This window comes from Chrysemys picta, chromosome 4, assembly GCF_011386835.1.
Source record: "Chrysemys picta bellii isolate R12L10 chromosome 4, ASM1138683v2, whole genome shotgun sequence".
NCBI lineage: Eukaryota > Metazoa > Chordata > Testudines > Emydidae > Chrysemys > Chrysemys picta.
This window is the reverse complement of record NC_088794.1, coordinates 31,897,735-31,917,612: the sequence shown is the minus strand read 5'-3', so window position 1 is coordinate 31,917,612 and position 19,878 is coordinate 31,897,735. Positions and strand designations below refer to the sequence as shown.

General features: G+C 44.7%; 2 protein-coding genes across 7 annotated transcripts in view; one reads left to right on the top strand and one right to left on the bottom strand.

The window, feature by feature from the left end:
* The window catches only part of HRAS (HRas proto-oncogene, GTPase), a 77,805-nt gene extending 68,084 nt beyond the window's left edge, over positions 1 to 9,721 (bottom strand). Inside the window, exon 1 of one of the 4 annotated variants that reach the window (XM_065591982.1) lies at positions 9,625 to 9,721. The gene's annotated coding sequence lies outside the window, so the exon portion shown is untranslated. Of the gene's footprint in view, positions 1 to 9,195 lie in introns of all 4 variants that reach the window. The other 3 variants (XM_005279863.5, XM_005279861.5, XM_065591981.1) reach the window with 3 other exon arrangements.
* Positions 9,722 to 9,811: 90 nt separating this feature from the next.
* Positions 9,812 to 19,878, top strand: part of LRRC56 (leucine rich repeat containing 56) — a 161,194-nt gene continuing 151,127 nt past the window's right edge. The window contains exon 1 of one of the 3 annotated variants that reach the window (XM_065591963.1): positions 9,812 to 9,949. The gene's annotated coding sequence lies outside the window, so the exon portion shown is untranslated. The remainder of the gene's footprint in view (positions 9,950 to 19,878) is intronic. The other 2 variants (XM_065591964.1, XM_065591968.1) reach the window with 2 other exon arrangements.

Genomic DNA, 19,878 nt, shown 5'->3' with positions numbered 1-19,878 from the left:
TACTAAGAATTAAAATAAAAATAGCTTTGGAAGTAATAGAAGCCCTCATGCTTCTATCTATGTAGGCTTTTATGCAGTGGCCCATTATTGCGGTACCTGCGCATCTCAGGGCTTGAGCCAACCTCTAACTAATGGGGGTCATGAGGACTCTTTCCTTGAGGGTACAACTGCTTAAAGAAGGATTTTTTGCACTTTCCTTTGAAGCAATCGATACTCATCGGAGACAGGATTCTGGACCAGATTAACCACTGGTCTGATCCAGTCTGGCAAGTCCTATGTTCCTAGAGAGGACCCTAGCTTTTAAAAAATACTAGCAAGCACACTGAAGAAAGCACACAAATGAAAGTGACATTTAAAAAGCAATTTGTGAGTTGATCAGTTCTTGGGGGAAGTGGATCCCTGCTCTCACATGAAGGAGGTGGGGACCTACTGGTAAGTCTTTAAAAAATCCACTAGTCCAGGGTAAGACAGAATCTTTCCATTACAAGTGCAGTCTTCTTTTGCAAAATTAAGAATTTTTAAGATAAGAAATGTATCTCTAATGGTTGTGAAGAAAACTTTCCAAACAAACTGATAACAGCTCTGCCTTTCTGAGCCTGCAGACAAGTCATATGTGGTGACTGCTGCTCAGAGTTCCCACAAGCTGCAGCAGAGTGAAAACTGATGAGATTTATCAGTTTTCACTACTTGTTTTCAAGCTCTTTCTGGGCAACAGTGAAAATTACAAGAATCTGGTCAATTTCATTCTGCAGCTGAGGGAAATCTCTGAGCAACAGCAAAAGCAGGCACTGGAGATATTCACTGAACATAAGAAGGGTCATACTGCACCAGACCAAAGGTCCATCTAGCCCAGTATCCTGTCTTCCGACAGTGGCCAATACCAGGCGCCCGAGAGGGAATGAACAGAACAGGTAATCATCAAGTGATCCATCCCCTGTCGACCATTCCCAGATTCTGGCAAACAGAGGCTAGGACACTATCTCTGCTCATCCTGGCTAATAGCCATTGATGGACCTATCCTCCATGAATTTATCTAGTTCTTTTTTGAACCCTGTTATAGTCTTGGCCTTCACAACATCCTCTGGCAAAGAGTTCCACAGACTGACTGTGCGTCGTGTGAAAAAAATACTTCCTTTTGTTTGTTTTAAACCTGCTGCCTATTAATTTCATTGGGTGACCCCTAGTTCTTGTATTATGAGAAGGAATAAATAACACTTCCTTATTTACTTTCTCCACACCGGTCATGATTTTATAGACCTCAAGCATGTCATCCCTTAGTCCAAGCTGAAAAGTCCCAGTTTTATTAATCTCTCCTCATACGGGAAGCTGTTCCATACCCCTAATCATTTTTGTTGCCCTTTTCTGAACCTTTTCCAATTCTGATATAATTTATCTCCAACCAAATATGAATGCTGAAAGAGATATAGAACTGCAGAAACACCCTTCTTGCAACAGCCAGAAAACAAGAGAAAGATGGAGTAGAACTGCCCGTGGTCATTCCCAGGTTTCATATTCATATGCAATTAGTAAATTTAGTTCATTTGGCTGTGAGGCATTTGATATTATTTGCATTTCCTCTGAGGGGATAGGGAAAAAGTGGGAATAATGGGATAACTTAGAAAAAAAGAAGTAAGAGAGAAAGGTTTTAGGAGAAGAAAAAAGGAAAGAAGATACACGGGTAGATGTTAAGAACAATGGATGGATAGGGGAAGAAAAGACACTGAAGAGAGCTCAGGGAAAGATATACCGCAGTTTATTATGCAAACAAGTGGAGTGAAGACAGGAAGAAAAAAGGTCTAAAAAACAACCAAGAGAAATGTAGCAAGGCAGGATGGTTAAACAGCACTCAGCAAATAATTCATTTGATTAATTTTATCTGTATTTGTCAAATAATGTATTCAAATAATACTCTGTGGAATTTGACCAGCTGTATATTAGTCATCAGATTACTAATATATTAGAATAATACAGGTGGAATTCAAATATATTCAGATTTTTGTGTGTGTGTCGGTATTTGATGAGCCGTGGTTGTAAGTTTACATTTTAAAACATTAAGTAGAAAGATGCATGACAATAGGATACAGTTAGATACAGTGTAATACACAACTCTTGTTCCTTTAAACAAGGGGTGGTCAAACTTTTTGGCCCGAGGGGCACATGCAAAACTGTATGGAGGGCCGGGTAGGGACGGCTGTGCCTCCCCAAACAGCCTGGCCCCGCCCCCCTCAGTACTCCCAACCCATCCAACCTCCCCTGCTCCTTGTCCCCTGACTGCCCCGACCCCTATCCACACCACTGACAGGCCCCCCAGGACTCCCACACCTATCAAACCGCCCCCCCGCCAGAACCTCCGCCCCGTCCAACTGCTCCCCAGGACCTTCTGCCCCGTATCTAAAACCCTCCCACCCACCCCCTGCTTCCCACCCCCTTACCATGCCACTCAGAGCAGCAGGACTGGCTTATTGGAAAGCCTGGGAGGTGGGCAGGCGCAAGCTGCGCGGCGGCATAACTGCGGGGGAGGGGGGACAATGGAGGAGGGGCCAGGGGCTAGCCTTCCCAGCTGGGAGCTCAAGGGCTAAGCAGGACGGTCCCGCGGGTCGGATGTGGCCCGCGGGCCATAGCTTGCCCACCTCTGCTTTAAACTTTGGGTTGCAGTTATTTTTTACCCTGGCTAGTAGGTATCTGGTAATTCTTTTCAAGCCCTGATGACTGGCCCCTCTAGGATGGCAGAGGGATAAGTCCTAGCTGGCCCTCCTTCCTTCCCCCATAGACCTACACAAGAACCGCACACTGATGAAGCTGGTTTCTTCAAACAGTGTAATTTGACTGTACTGGTTGCTACAAGTAAGGCATTCCCCCATATTCAGCTTTAATTTGGAAAGGTGTGGAATTCTATAGTCAAGTGCATAAGACATCACCAGAGTAGAATGGGCCACACAGACATCCTGCATTTATCCATTTCACCATGGGGAATGGCATGCAGGATCTCACACACTATAGAAACCATGTGCCTTCTGCCGTAATCTGTCTCAATGAACATGCGTAACATGTATGACCATAGATCTCAAGATACTAACTACAGTGATACTAAGAACATAAAAGTTATTTTGCCATGCCCATAGCCACCATCTTCATCATCAGCAAAGAATGAACCAACCCTACAGTCTCACGTTACTGTGGTCAGGATAATGTAATATCTCCAGGGTCTGAAACATATACCTGCATAAGACAAGCTGGAAGCTTTCTTGGGTACATGTAATTAAGGTTCTAGTCCTTGCAAATATTCAAAGAAGAACTGGGCATGAACCTATGCAATGTCTTCAGTCTGCATAAGCAGAAGAAGAGGCACTGGAGCTGTCTGCCTGCAGACTTAGGAAGCCAGCGCTGCACCAATTCATATTTGTATGATTATCTGTGCAACTATAACGGTAGAAATGTAATTAGTTTTTTAGATGAAAGATGAAATTATATGGAAATTGATGCACACACTATTAGCTTTTTCCAGACCTCCTTTGGAGAACTAATATAATAAGCCGATGACCTCCCTCTTTATAAGCAATCAGAGAGTACAGTAGAGTAGAGCCCTTTCAAAGTGATATGGCACCAGTCTGGGAAATCGGCACTTTGCAATTTGCCAACATATTAGGCTATCAAATGCTGTTCATGTTATTACTATGTAATATCAACAATTTACTGTAGCTAAGCACTGAAGAACCAAGCTCAGGGCATTTCTGGGGACGGATGCCAGCTAGAAGAGTTCACTTCAGGTCCTAAACCCTGTCGAATCATTAGCACTCCAGAGATGCCCCGCACTGAGATAATTATTGCTAATTTAAAAGCTGTTTATTTTTAAAAAAACAAACATGGGAGATTTTTCCTTCCATCCTTCATCTTTCACTTTTAAAAACAAAGTGCATTTCCTTCTGATGAAACGTGCCACAATGGTAGGTGCCACACAAACATGACTCTGCCCTGACATGGAGGAACTTCCTCTAGGAAAAGGAAATTCATTCTCCAGGCCCAGCCAGTCCTTGGCCTCTCTAATGAAACTGTGAACAAGGGTATCAATTTTAGCAGCAGTTGTGCTGGTGCTTCTGCCATAGAAAAGTTTGTCTTTTAGGAACAGGATGGAGAAGATCTTTGATGAACAGAGGAGGACAGTCCAGTGGTTAAAGGCAGTAGCCCTTGGACCCCGGAGAGACTGCATTTCAAGTCCTGATCCACCAAAGACTTAGTGGGTGACCTTGAGCATATCACTTAGGCTCAGATTTAGAGAGCTATGGTATTTCAATGGAAATTAGGAGTCAAAATACCTTTGAGGATTTGGGCCTTAGCCACTCTGTGTCTCAGTTCCCCACATGTAAAACAGGGATAACAGAGAGGCTGTGAGGATAAATACATTAAAAGACAGTGAGGGACTGCAGTAATGGGGACTATACAAGTACGTAAGATAGCTAGACCAATGAAAAGCCATCAGACTGGTTATTTACCATTGACCCAGACTAGATTGGACCTGCTGATTCAACTTAATGAGTTTCAAGAGAGCTGGACAAATTTATGATTGGATTAGTATGATGCGGTTGTTTGTGATGGTGGGGGCAGGGCTTGGCAACCCTGATGGTCCCTCCTGATTATGGTTCAGGCAGTCACCTGCCAGGGTCAGGATTAAGTAGAAGATAGGTTTCAGCATATTTCCATAGCCTTGGACAAACTGCAGAAAGACTGCTGCTGTATTGCTGATGATTTTTAAATCTGGAAAGAAGTTCAAAAGGTACTGGAGAAAAAAACTACCCAACAACAAAGTTAAATAGCAAGCAGCAAAGCAGCAGATGGATCGAGCACTTACTCCACCTCATTTTCTTGCCAATATTCTCAACCCAAAGCATCAGGATAGATGTCTAACTGCTGAAGAAGCTGCTGCTATGACATGGGCATCCAATCACCCATCAATTGTGCCAACCATAATAAATTTCAGGGCTGGATGTGAAACATTCAAGCAGTACATGTCATGCTTGCTGAGGTTTTAAAGAAAGTCACACGACTGAACTGGTGGAAGTTATTAGCTAAGCACCTGGAATCAGAGTTTCTTGAAGTGCTAAACCAGCTTTTGACAGCAGTAGCCTTCTCTGCAGGCACAGAAAAATATTTTCTTCATTTGGACTAATTCATTCAAAGTTGAGAAATTGATTCAGAGTTGAAAAAAAAGTAGGAAAACTTGTCTCTCTCTTCCAGTCTATGAATAAAGACCAAGGAGGAAGGGGATGAGATCTACTAGTTTTAAAAGTCTGAAGGACAGCCTAAGTATCTTGGGAAACTCATTTTCAAGAGACTTAGGTGAGCAGAAAGAACAGGAGTACTTGTGGCACCTTAGAGACTAACAGATTTATTAGAGCATAAGCTTTCGTGGACTACAGCCCACTTCTTCGGATGCATATTAGGTGAGCAGGAATTTAAGCTTCAGTCACTTTCACTTAGGCATATTTGAAAATTTTCCCAGACTGATCTGGAATGATCAGTTTAATCTACTGACTACAGTCAGTCCCTCTGTTTAATAAATAAGTTGTAAATGTGAAACACATTTTGATAACAGAAGTTAATGTATTCAAAACATTTAAGGTTGTTTTAATAGAAATAAATTTTATATGCTGTTTTGTGTGCAATTAAATTCCATTGACCATCCTAATGCAGCTCTACACAAATCACAAGCAAAAAGTTAATGATCTAGTAAATAAGCAATATATCATTCACCATTTTCTAACTTACTAAAAATGTACAATGAAGAATCTGAAAATATAAAGGTACGTACTTGCTTAAATAAGCGTAGTTATAGTGTACCTCCCTAGATAGCAAAAAGACTTACCAAATCTAGTGTAAAGACTCTATTTAGTCGTAAATCAACATGTTTTAATAGTGATATCCACCAATGAGAATGAATCTTTCTTTAGAACATAAATGAAGTCGAAATGGAAAAGTTGATTAAAATTGATAATTTAAATCAAGACTTTCCACTTGGGGAGTTAAATCAATCCACCCTGGTCAGGAAGGGATTCTCCTCCTCCGCCCACCCCACCCCGTGTATTCTTGGAAGTAGGTAGCAGTTTGGTCTCCTTCCTCTGAGGCATCAGAGATGGCCTCATCAAGAGATAGGACATTTGACTGGGTGGGCCAGACCTCTGGGGTGGCACTGAGCATTCCCTTGGTCACATGCTTAACTGGTTGGTTATTGCTGACATGCTCAGGGTCTAACTGATTGCCACATGTAGAGTCAGGAAGGTATTTTCCCCCGGGTCAGATTGGCAGTGACCTTGGGGGTTCCCCCCCTTCCCCCGCAGTATAAGATGCAAATCACTTGCCAGGATTAACTGGGTCTCTCTCTCTCTTAGTCAATTCCCTGACATTGTAGAGGCCTCTGGCACTGGTCACCTCAATCTCTCCTATTCTCTGCCTTAATATAGTCGTGTCCTATGGACTGTAATGCTTTGGTCTAGTTTCAGTTGTTAGGTTTAGTGGGTGGATGCTGGTGGCCTGTGATATACAGGTCAGACTAGATGATCTAGTGTTCCCTTCTGGCCTTAAACTCTATGACCTCATATGCTGCACCAATGCAAGTCATTGTTTACACAAGTGCAATGTATCTCTGCCGGGGTGGGGATGTTGAAGCAGTGCAACATCATTGGCTAAAACCCCTGTGTAGACAAGGTCTTAGACATATAAAGGATCTGTGCATCTCAACACCAACCCCTGGAGCCAGCCAGTCCCCGCTTGGGCCTGTAATTTTCTTGCTTATTTTGTGCATTTAGGCTGTGGTTTTCAAAGGGGCCTAAGGCTCCTTTAATAACTCTTTCATTACACCAGGGCAGACCCCTTGTGGACATGCTTCTATCAGTTTAAAACAGGTTATATCAATTTTGCTCACACCTGTAAAATTTACCAACGCGAGCTAAATTGATATAAGACAAGCTCAGCCCAATATAGGGTGACCAGACAGCAAATGTGAAAAATCGGGACGGGGTGGGGGATAATAGGAGCCTATACAAGAAAAAGACCCTAAAATCAGGACGGTCCCTATAAAATCGGGACATCTGCTCACCCTAGCCCAATACAAAGAGTGTATCCACTCAAATGTTTGTGCCTGTTTAAGTCCGTTTAAAAGCACACCTGTAGTGGACAACTGAGAGTGTAAGCCAGATCTAAGAGAGTTCAGCACCTAATTCCCTTAGGCTTCTTTTGAAAATCTCAGCCTCAGTACCCCAGCGTGTGCCCCACTATGATGTACAACGCTGTACAAGGCATTTCAAGAGCTGACCATCAGCCACTCAGAGTTTGCTAATCCCAGCTCGGACTTCCATTTGGCTTTCCCTCCCAATTGCAGAGACAGCAAGCCTCACCCTGGCACTACAGAAGGGTGAAAGTGTTTTCCTGGCATTATGCTTAAGTGACACTGCACTGGGAGCTGTGTCCATCCCTCCTCTACCTGTGTGTGGCCACAGTATAATACTTGAGACTAGAAAGCAAGACGCACCCTGGAAGGCGGAAGAATCCTAGAGAGACTCCTCTCTTCTGTCCCCCACCCCACCCTCTGTATTAGCCCCTGCCTTGTAACGGGTTGCAGGACCCTCTGGAACGAAAGGCACTCAGAGGCATTATTATTACTGCACCAATTCAATGGCACATGATGACTGAAAGAACAGTGGCCACCCAGGCTCAGCTATCAGAAGTCTTGCTGTGCTATCATCATAGACCACTCCCTAAAGCTGCTGCTGATAGTGATATCACTGTAGGCATCAGTATAGCGATACCAAGGGATCTGGGAAAGATGAAAAACGAGAGAGGCAGGAAAAAAAAATAGGCAAGAGAAACGTGACAGCAGACTGTGGTATTCTCCTGGAGGATGCAGGGCCCCTCCCATTTATTTCCCCATGTTTTCTGGACTGGCAGGAAGTGTTTACAGAAAGCAGAGTCATTGTAAGACTGGGAGGGCAGGCCAGCAGGTGATTCTCCCCCATCCCTTCCTTTCCCATCTGGAAGCCCTGTCACATTTTGGGGAGGGAAAAGAAACGGACAGGAAGAAAGCGCACAAGTCATCAGCAGCTGCCCTGAGATCCTATTGCCACTGCCTCCCTGGTGCACAAGGTGCAGAGGGAGGTGGAGTGCCACAGCTGAGAGAGGGCAGCTGGGCTGGGACATACATGAGGAGAAATCTATACCATTGTCAAACAGCCTAGTCACACACATACATGAATGCCACCATCTCCCTCTGCTAGCACAGAGGCTTTTAAATCTGGAGGTATGAGGACCACCCAGTGGCCTCTAAGCAGGCTGCTGGGGTCTGATTTTCACAAGAGGGTCTGAAAATCAAGGGGAAGAGTGAAAGCTTTTGGAGGATGGAGAGGGAACAAATTTTCAAATGATCAGAGAATCATGGGAAGAAAAACTGCAGCCTGCCCCACCAACAGGTGGCTACCCCCTCTCCCCTCACTACCTTCTTCCCCCCAGGTGCAGCCCCTGACACACCCAAGGCCAAAGCTACTCTTCCACCCCAACCCAGAGGCCCCTTCCCAGACACAACCCACTGTTGTCTCCCTTCTCCGCAACAGATGTAACCCCTCCCATTGCTGCTGCCCCCTCACAAGCATAGCCCTGAACACACGTACCCCCTCGTCCTCCTCCCTATACAAGTGCTCCCTCCCTCCCAAACTGATGCATCCAGGCAGGCACGCACGGACCATCTCCCCCCCCCACCCCCCACACACACACTTTTATCAAAGGCATCCGCTTTCCGACTCCGAAGAGGGGTGGGTTGATCCTCCCAGCTCACTTTGGAGCCTAGTATCAAATCTGGTGCAGGATCAACGGAGCTCCAGCGAGCGACCCCCCGAGCAGCGAAAGCAGCCGCCGCCTGCTGCCCAGGAAAGCCAGCTCTGCTCTGCAATGCCCGGTTGCAGCCACCAGTCCTTACCGCGCACACATGCTCCCTGGGACACGCTGCCCGTGCCACTGCAGTGCCTGCTGCACGCCCGCCGCCCTGAGCATTCCCGGGGGGGTTGCGTGGGAGGGAGGGGGCACAGGCAGAGACCACCCCCCCCCCTCCTGCCGCTGCCCGTACTTTGGAAACCAACCAGCCGCAAAAACAACTCCCGGGGCTGCAACGCCACCTCCAAGCCCCTCAAAGCGAAGGAGACGGGGGGCACTTACCAGCGCTCGCGCCCGCCCCGGCGGCTTTCCTTGCACGGCAGAAAACGGGGAAGAGGCAAATCCTCGGCGGGGGCGGGAGGCCTTCTGCGGGAGGCGCGCACAGAAAGTTTGGAGGGAAAAGGCAAAAAAAAATCCCCCCTCCCGGCCAGAGCCGCAGATCCTGCCTCCCTCCCCGGCGGCGGCCGCTCTGGATCAATGGTGCGGCGGGCCCAGGCGAAGATGAACTTTCCACCGGGGTGGTGGAGAAGCTCCCGGCTTGCAGCGCCCACCCCGCATTGGCACCGAGCCCCGGGGCGCTCTCTCGCTGCGGCGGCGGCGGCAGCTCGCTCGGACAATGTACGTGTGTGTGCACCAGAGGCGGCTCGGCGAGCCCCGGCAGCGGCGAGCGGCACACGCCCAGGCTCCGCTCCCCGCCCACCAGTCACTCACCGCCTCCCGCCGCCGCTGATAGGCGCTCCGCGCCAGCCCGGGCACCCGGGCGCACAGCCCCGGCTCCTCCGCCCTCCTGGTGGGCTGCGGGCCGCGTCAGTCACCGACGCTGAAGGCGCCTCCCTCCGCCTCCTGCTGCCGCCTCGGCCGGGGCACTGGGAGGGCTGGGGGCTTGAGGGAAGGCGCAGTAGCGGGAGGGGAATTGCTGCTCAGCCCTTATTTTTAGCGCCTAACTCAACCCGTGGTGCCAGCCCGTGGACTAGAGAGACGTTGGGGAGTATTGATTGTTTATAGACTGCTGCAATAAGAACTTCATCAGCTAATGGTGAGTTATAACCACACATCAGGATAAGAACACAAATGATCCAGACACAAACCTAGACATTTGTTTAATAAGTCTTGGTCTCCTCCCACTTCTCTCTTTCTTTTTTTTTATAAAAACAGACATTTAGGGCCATATTCTCAGTAGCCGTAAAGCAACCTAGCTCCATTGACTTCAGTGGAGCTGTGCTGATTTACACCAGCTGAAGATCTGGCCTTTTATATTCGCAGCAACAAGGCATCCTGCGTTGCCAGCCTCCCTCACTTCCTTTTAACTTGGATTTAATGCTGGTGAAAGGTGCTGGCCTATTTGATGACTCTGGAGGATGGAGTCTTTTGTTTAGCCACAGAACATAAAGGACCTGGGCAACTCCCACACTGCTTTGCCAGATAGTGCCCTTAGGGTATTTCAGTCCCTGTGCTAGGACACTCCTGGGCTTCTCCACTCACAGGGAAAGGTATGCTTAAAACCCTCCAGCAGTGCTTCAGTGAAGATGCTTCTCCTATAGGCATAGTTAATCCACCTCTGTGAGAGGCGGTAGCTATGTTGATGGGAGAACCATAGCGCTGTCTACAGCAGGGGTTAGGTTAGTATAACTGTTACTCAGGGGTGTGGATTTTTCACAACATAGTTATATGGATGTAAGTTTATAGTGTTACTCCTGGGGGAATTTTGTGTCAAAAAAACCTAAAAATTCTGAACACAATATTTTAAAATTCTGCATTTTTTTTAAATGATGCAATATAATCCAGCTAGTTTCAATTATTTTGGTAATGTATTTAAACTACAATACAATGGATGGAGAATAGGATGGGGAGCATTGGAGGAAATCATCAAACCCCCTCTGTCTAATAGTAATGTAGCTAGTATTGACTCTTTACGTCTAGTTATTAGTCAACAAATACATGCAGTCATATGCTCAATGTTACATCATAGGTACCTGAAGAGCAAGTGAGGGCTGGGGACTCAAACTCACAATTTATACTGGCTACTGACCATCTCCAAAAAGGTCAGTAGCAAACAGTTAATGGAGCACATTTCGATAGGAAATTTTTTCAGTCCAAAATGTAGACCCGTTTTAATCATTAAAGCACCATAAGCATTTATGTGGCCATACTGTCCTTTACAATACAGCTCCTTTACACCACTCTGGCAATGTAATGGAGCCTTAAAATGTTTACACCTATTTTATACTCCTGGGGGAATTCATTAAGAACAATGGGAACAATTCATTAAGCAGGCAGGCAGGCTGCTACATTCTCCTCTGCCTGAGGCAACAGAGCCTGCCCCATGCCTACCTCTTCAGAAATACCCAAACCCTGCGCTGTGCATGCTGCAAGAGTTAGCAAGAGGGACAGAGTGTCTCTGTCTCTCTCATATACATGACTACCCAGCCCTCCCCTCCCCCCAAGTGGTGATTTGTGTATCTACCAGCTGCTCTGGATGCCCAAACCGACCTGTCTGCACTGCCAAGGAGTGGGCATATAACCGCTCTTGTGGCTTCCCTTTACTTCCCAGTCAGAAGTCATTTTTCTGTGGATAAGCAAAGAAATCTGCGGGGCCATGAATTCTGCACACGTGCAGTGACACAGAATTCCCCCAGGAGTAATAGTGTAGAGCTGGCCACAGTGAGACTGCCAACAAGGGTGCCTTGATGGCGGTTTCTATGATGTGAACACCTGTCCACTAATATTAACTGGTCTGAAACCTGACCAGCCATCAATCTGATGCAGTTTGCACATTCTATGTAGAACTATGATGAGGTATATAAACCTTATCCTGCCACAGCCATTAAGGGGTTAAGAGACAGAATAAATACCTCCTCAGCTGCAGCTAACTGGTGGACCAGCAAGAGCTAGGATAAAAGCTTATGGACCAGGCAGAAGGGGATGGCTTTGCATTGAGTGTAAGCTGGCAGGAAGCAGCTGGACCCTCCAGGGACAAAGCACTAGACTGAATCTCTCTGTGAAAGGGGCTGAGAGGCAGATCATAGAATATCAGGGTTGGAAGGGACCTCAGGAGGTCATCTAGTCCAACCCCCTGCTCAAAACAGGACCAATCCCCAGACAGATTTTTACCCCAGTTCCCTAAATAGCACCCTCAAGGATTGAACTCACAACCCTGAGTTTAGGAGGCCAATGCTCAAACCACTGGCCTGGGGAAGCAGCAATGAGTCTGAAGAAACAGGCTAAGCTGCTTCAAACAGGGTGCCTGGGCTGGAACCCAGAGGATTGCAGGAGGATCTCCCTACCAGCTACCTGGAAAAGAGATGTAAAAGCTGCCCTGATGCAAGGGGACACGGACTGTTGAGTCCAGGGTGGGGCTGAAAACCTGGCAGAAGGTCATTAGACTTCTTCTTTGTTGGACTCCTTACTACTCTGAAAGGGACAGAGACTATAAGTACCTGGATGGAGGGCTGAGTTGCAAGAAGGGGCAAACCACCACAGGCTTGGAGGGACTATTGACAGAGGGGGCCAGAGTTGAAGAGACAGCTGTACCATGTCTGGCCAAGAGGAGGTGCTCTTGCTGATGAGCGACCCCACTGGAAGAGCCCTAGACTGCAGAGGGCAGGGTATGCAGCTCTCTAGAAACCTTTCCAGCCAAACCTGCAGTGGCACTGGCTAGCTGAAGATAAAGTATAGTGCTGTCCTCCTCAACTGGAAGGATAGTCTGGTCAGACATGGGGCCTACTGATATGAGAAAATATAAAGGGGGAGAAATGGGGAACATTTCAGCATGCTCCCATGATCACAAAGAAAAGAGAACGTGCACTGTGGACAGAGAATACCAAAGTCTACCCCTTCATTCGTCTGCCTTCCTGACCACAATCGGGATTGTGTATGCAGTAGGGAGGTATAACTCAAGGACTTCTATCATCCTGGCATTCACTTGATTTCATTAATATTCCAGAGCAAGAGTGTAAAGAGGAAGTAGTCACTGCTTCTGCCACAGTCATAGAAGAAAGCCTGTCTCCTTTGTAACATATCAGCTCCACTAGTCTCTGTAGCACGGCATCATCTATTCTAGGGGAAATGGAATGCAAAATTCACTAGTGGTGCGGTTCTGCTGGTGGAAGCTTGGGCATTTTTAGTGTTGTCCTGTCTATCCCTGCTCAGATTATGGCTGCATGAGACAGAGGTAAAAACTAAGGCTGTCAATTAATCACAGTTAACGCATGCGATTTACTCAAAAAAATTAATCGCAGTTTTAATTGCACTGTTAAGCAATAGAATACCAATTGAAGTTTATTAAATAGTTTGGATGTTTTTCTACTTTTTCATATATATTGTATTCTGTGTTGTAATTGAAATTAAAGTGTATATTTTTATTACAAATATTTACACTGTAAAAATGATAAACAAAATAAATAGTATTTTTCTATTCACCTCATACAAGTACTGCAGTGCAATCTTTGTTGTGAAAGTGAAACTTATAAATGTAGATTTTTTTTACATAACTGCACTCAAAAACAAAACAATGTCAAACTTCAGAGCCTACAAGTCCACTCAGTCCTATTTCTTGTTCAGCCAATCGCTAAGACAAACAAGTTTGTTTACATTTACAAGAGATAATGCTGCCCTCTTCTAATTTACAATGTCACCAGAAAGTGAGAATGGGCATTTGTATGGCACTTTTGTAGCTGGCATTGCAAGATATTTACGTGCCAGATATGCTAAACAGTCTTATACCCCTTCATGCTTCAGCCACCATTCCAGAGGACATCCTTCCATGCTGATGATGCTCGTTAAAAAAATAATGTGTTTAATTAAATTTGTGACTGAACTCCTTGGGAGAGAATCGTATGTCCCCTGCTCTGTTTTACCCACATTCTGCCATATATTTCATGTTATAGCAGTCTCGGATGATGACCCAGCACATGTAGTTTATTTTAAAAACACTTTTGCTGCAGATTTGACAAAACGCAAAGAAGGTGCCAATGTGAGATTTCTAAAGATAGCTACAGCACTCGACCCAAGGTTTAAGAATCTGAAGTGCCTTCCAAAATCTGAGAGGGACGAGATGTGGAACATGCTTTCAGAAATCTTAAAAGCACAACAGTCCGATGCGGGAAGTACAGAACCCAAACCACCAAAAAAGAAAATCAACCTTCTGCTGGTGGCATCTGACTCAGATAATGAAAATGAACATGCACTGGTCTGCACTGCTTTAGATTGTTATCAAGCAGAACCTGTCATTGGCAGAGACATGTGTCCCCTGGAATGGTGGTTGAAGCATGAAGGGACATATGAATCTTTAGTGCATCTACCACATAAATATCTTGTGACGCCGGCTACAACAGTGCCCTGTGAATGCCTGTTCTCACTTTCAGGTGATGTTGTAAACAAGAAGCGGGCAGCATTATCTCCTGCAAATGAAAACAAACTTGTTTGTCTGAGCGATTGGCTGAACAAGAAGTAGGACCGAATGGACTTGCAGGGTCTCAAATTTTACATTGTTTTATTTTTTTTAATGCAGGGGTCTTTTTGTACATAATTAAACTTACAAATGTAGAACTTTCATGATAAAGAGATTGCACTACGATACTTGTATTAGGTGAATTGAAAAAAAAAACTTTTTTTTTACAGTACAAATACTTGTAATCAAAAATAAACAAAGTGAGCACTGTACACTTTATATTCTGTGTTTGTAATTGAAATCAATATATTTGAAAATGTAGAAAACATCCAAAAATATTTAAATAAATGGTATTCTACTATTGTTTAACAGTGCGATTAGTCGCATTGTTAAACTTTTTTAATCACTTGACAACCCTAGTAAAAACACATGTGCACTGTCTGATGTACAGCTTTGAAAGTTGCTGCAAACAGTGGAGCAGCCCTGGTGGTGAATTACAGGTCCTGAATTTTGCCAGTGAAGATTCAAATCTGTTGTCTCACTGCACAGTATAGTGCACAATGACTGTATCAGCAGACCAGTGATAGCTGTTCTTTCATTATCTCTAGGTCACTGGCTTGCACCTGGAGATGGTCTACAGTCAGTGAAAATCATTACCATCTCATGGTTAATTTTTTGCCTTGATGACCTCAATCCTGTTCCTCGTCAATAACTATTCACTTTACAAAGCAACCACCATAACTGCCAAAATGGATGCTGGTTATGCCAGTGGCAAGAAAGAAGGAAAGTACAGAATGAGTATGCAATCACCCTCCTACAAGCAGTCCCACTGGTACTGAGGTACTCTGGTCAGGCAGTGTACGGATGTTTACAATTTTGCTGCCCATGGTGTATGTGTTCTCTGGATAAATAGCAGATATCAGCCTCTTGTAATAAGGAGTGGGTCTTCTAGCTCAGACAGTAGTGCCACCCAGGAGTGGCATGTTGGGCAAGGAGATGTTTAGTCTTGGGACGACGTGATTACACTTCACTAGCACTAAGAGTAACTTAAAAATATATATATCATTAGAACTGTCATTCCTTAGCTATGCTCTGCCTTAAATAGGCATGTACGTATCCTGAGGTAGCTTGGCATGATTTCCACCCTATGTCCGAGAAACCTTCACACAGGGTACAATTTAAAAAATGGTCTTTAAGTCCCATCATAGATGAAGATCATCCTAAATAATTCTGCAGGGTGTACCTCTGATTTATCTATTTCCACTAGAGAAATCCAGCAATCAGCCAAGTTGAAGCCTGAACTATCCTTCCCCCATGCCCCGGCCCTTCAGCTAATCACAGAAGTTGTTTCTCCATGATAACTTTCTCACTGACATAGCAAACACCACAGCTTGCTAGATTCCAAGAGATGTAAGTTGAGTGTGTCCAGATTTTGCCCTTGGTTACACCAATGTCAATCCAGAGTAACTCCAGTGAAGTTAATAGAGTTAGGCTGACTTTACACTGTTGTAAAGGAGATCAAAACCTGGCCCCCTGTCGTGGACACTGACGAGAATTATTGATCCCAGTTGCATCTAGATTGCAAGTAGCTGGACTGAATCCTTTACTGTCTTCTAGGAACATTAAGGTTGAGGTGCACTGTGGGTCATCATGGCTAACTTTGCTTAGCTTGGGTTGTTTTAGGTAGCAGAACATTGCTGCTCATTTCCGTAGTTCCATCCTTTTCTTACCACACATTCATTTGGTCCCTTCTCATAGTGTACATAGGCATCTTCTGTGTAATTGAAATCAGAGCTTCCCTGGGGCATCTGTGGGGGTGGGAGGGAGTGGAGAATGTCGCTAGGAATGGGCGAGAGGGAATGGATCACTTGATGATTACCTATTCATTCCCTCTGGGGCACCTGGCATTGGCCACTGTTGGAAAACAGGATACTGGGTTGGATGGACCTTTGGTCTGACCCAGTATGGCCATTCTTACGTTATGTTCTGAATGTCAGTGCAGATTCTTGCCTTGCATGGTTTCAGAACTTCCTCCTCCAAAGGATACTGAGAAAACTGGTCTCCCTGGTGAAAATGCCAGACTCCCCAATATCATTTTGCTGATATTCTTCCCAGATAACTTAGGCTCCCTGAATCCAACTCTCCTGCAGATGCACTTTAGTAATCATGGGTACCTTTAACACATTTAGAAGACTGTGGCCACTTCACTGACGTGGGTCTCCTCAGAGCTTAGGGGTCACTTGCAGCATGGCAAAATTGAACTAATAAGAAATAAAGTTTAAGCATTTGTTTTGTTTTCTTTAGAGAACACAGAATGCTTCCTGTTCCCCTCTGACATAAGTAATTTGCCATGGCAACCAGCTTATGAAACAGAAAAGTGTTTGGTGCATAAGGTGTTTGGTTGCTATGGTGAGGAGAGAAGCTGAGACCTTTTCCTCTTTGTTCATTGGTGGCCGTGCATCATCTAGGCAGGAGGATCCAAGTCAATAAAAGTCCTTGTTAGGCTTGTAAGGCAGCGGGCTTGCATTGCATTGTCTGGCACATGGATCAAAACTGAAACACAGTCATCAGTCGGAATTAAGGAAATGCGTTCAAGGGCAGGGACAGGGCTGGTTTCTTAGAAATACAGGGCCAAATTCAGTCCTAGTGTAAGCCAGTACAACTCCAGCTGATGTCACTGGAAGCTGCATCTGCTTACACCAGGACTGAGTCTGACTTACCATCTTTATCAATTTTCATATTTAGGATCTTCTTTTCCAAAGTTTGTCCAACGGGAAAGCTCCTCTCAATAGATCTGAGAGATGAGGCTGGCTAGAGAGTTCTTGTTGCCTCAAGGTAGACTAGGCAGGCATAGTTGTTCTGTTAACTCACCCTCCTAGCATGTATTGGGACTGTTTGAAAATACTGATTGCTCCTGACTCATGGTGGAAAATTCAGCTCATTAAGTCCACTCTGGGAAGTGAGAGTAGTAGTCCACTGCTCACATGCTTAGTTATATGCCGTGTTGTTGTAGACATGTTGGTCCCAGGATATGAAAGAGACAAGGTGGGTAAGGTAATATCTTTTATTGGACCAACCTCTGTTGGTGAGACAGAGAAGATTTTGAGTTGCACCGAGCTCACTCGCTTTATGCTTAAAGTTAAGCAGGTGCGTAAGTGTCTGCAGAATCAAGTTCTAACCCAGTGTGTGTTTCTTCTGTGCTAGAATGGGGTGAGGACGTTGCTTGTTCACAAGACCCAGTCTGAAGTCAGAATGCAAAGATTCTTTTCCATTAAAAATGAAGATGTCAACAGAAGCATATACTCTTCTGGTTGATTTCATAGGCTGAAAGGTTATCAGCATCATTGACTGACATGCAAATAGGAGGAGCCAGTGGCCTAGGAGTCTGCTTCTGTGTGCGCTTAAAAACGTAAGTGCATAGTTAGTACCAGTAGCCAGAGGCACTCTTGACCTGAAAGAAGCAGATGGGAGACCAATAAGCCCACACGAGACTTGCAGCTGTGAGTATCACATCCTCTTAGGCAGCTGTTGTTTTTATGCAGCCATAAAGGTGTCTCTGATGTGGAAGCCTTTGTTCCCAATGATACCCAGAAAGAGTACACCCCTGGAAGAAGTAATGTGCAGTAACCAGACTCTCACTGGTGGATAGACTTTCATCTCTCTTAGACACTGGGTAAGTTTTATGATCACTATGCTATTGATACCAGCTGGAATTAGGATCCCATATCCCGCATGTCGGGATGAAGTGGAAGCTCTCTCTCTTACTGAAAAATGATCCCTTAAAGTTTAGGCTATTTATGCAGTGGAAAAGCTCACAAAGCTTGAGAAAGGACAGACAACCTTTTTCCGTCGCTTGGACTCTGTTGAATTTGCAGATAAAGCTATAGTGGCTAATGACAGCTTCTTTCCTAATTTCTCATTGAGGCTATAGAGAAAACTCTCAGAGATAACAAGCTGTAACGATAGGCTTCTTTCCAACTGGTGCTATTATATAGGTTCTTTATGTGTGGAGCAAATCTATACTGAGATGCAAGCTCTAGCTTACTGCATAAAATGAATTACTGTATTGTAATTGGCTGTAGAAGTATTACTGTATAAGGAAAAGCTCTGTGAGCCTTCTACACCATAAAGAAGCCACGAGATAAATGCAACCCATTGATAAAAACACCACTAAAATTATTCAATAGTATAATTCAATTCATTCTGTTATACAAGAGAAGTCTGAGGATTAGCTGCAGATTGTACCAAAAAGGACAAAGCCCTAGGAGAAACAGCATGAATTTCTGCAAACAAGTACTACACATTCAGAGGGAGTGGGATTTTTTTCAAAAGTGTCCAAGAGACTTAGGAGCAAAAGTGCCATTAGGAAAATGCACAGAGACAAGAGAAAAACCAAAAGGACTTGTGCTTCTAAGCCATTCTGGGACTCTACCAGCAAAGGATGCTGAGCAGAACTAGAAGGATTCCATGTTCTAATTAACGAACAATTAAAAATGGTTTCTATTACCATCTCAGTTTACAGCACCACCCACTCCCTTCATCATATAGCACTAAAAGACCCACACCTGAAATTTGTTATACGCTTCACTCCTATGCAGCTTTGCTCTGAGACCCAAAAAACATTGACACTAAGATCCACGATACAAACAATCCTACTGAAAAACAAGTAACGCTCAAAATTCCCTTAAATCAAACCCTTAAAAATAAAATGCACAGCATTCTGGAAGGGCAGATCAAAACCAAGAAGCTGATGTACTGTTGATTCCTTCAACAAAATATCATTCTACAGTGCAAGACACAAAAGTCAGGCAGACCTTCCCCACATATGGAGTTAGTGCTTGAAACAAAACCCCACTGAGATCAATGGAAAAATTCCCATTGACTTCCATGAACTTTGGATCAGACCCTTAGCAATCATAACCTGAAAATAGAAACTGGGAGAGGCAAGATTCCCTGAAAACACAGAGAGCAAGGACTTTATAATCAGTAAGGCAGAGGAAAGACTGAAAGTGAGAAACAATTTCTATTCCAATGTTTAAAATATGAATGAATGCTGATAAATAAAACCCTCTCCCATTTAAAAAACAAAGAAGGACTGAGCATAATTTTGGGAGAAGCGAAGGAGATGGCAGTACTAGCCTCTCGTTATGGGCCAACCTGCCACTGTTTTAGAAATGAACAATCATACCAACGGCATATTTTGTATAGAAACCTATTTCTAGTGTGAAGACCTAACCCAGGCAGATGCCTGAATGTATTGGATTTAACGCTGAATTGAACCAAATGGGACGGGGAGTGGAATTGCCTGTGGAACTAGAAAGAAAGTCAATTGTGTTTGTGACACTGTATTTAGAAGTTGCTTCTCTCTACCCAGTGACCTAGATCTCACATTGGATAGAGAGACGCAAGGCCCATTGAATCAATAGAAAGACTCCTGTCCCAGTTGCTTTTGTGGACTTTAGTTCAAGTCCCTGCATATTAGACTTATTGTACAGGTTTCTCATTACATCTCCTCAAGCTGAAATTTAAACCTGCAGCGTGAAGTATAGCTATGCCACTGCTGCCATCACATAAGT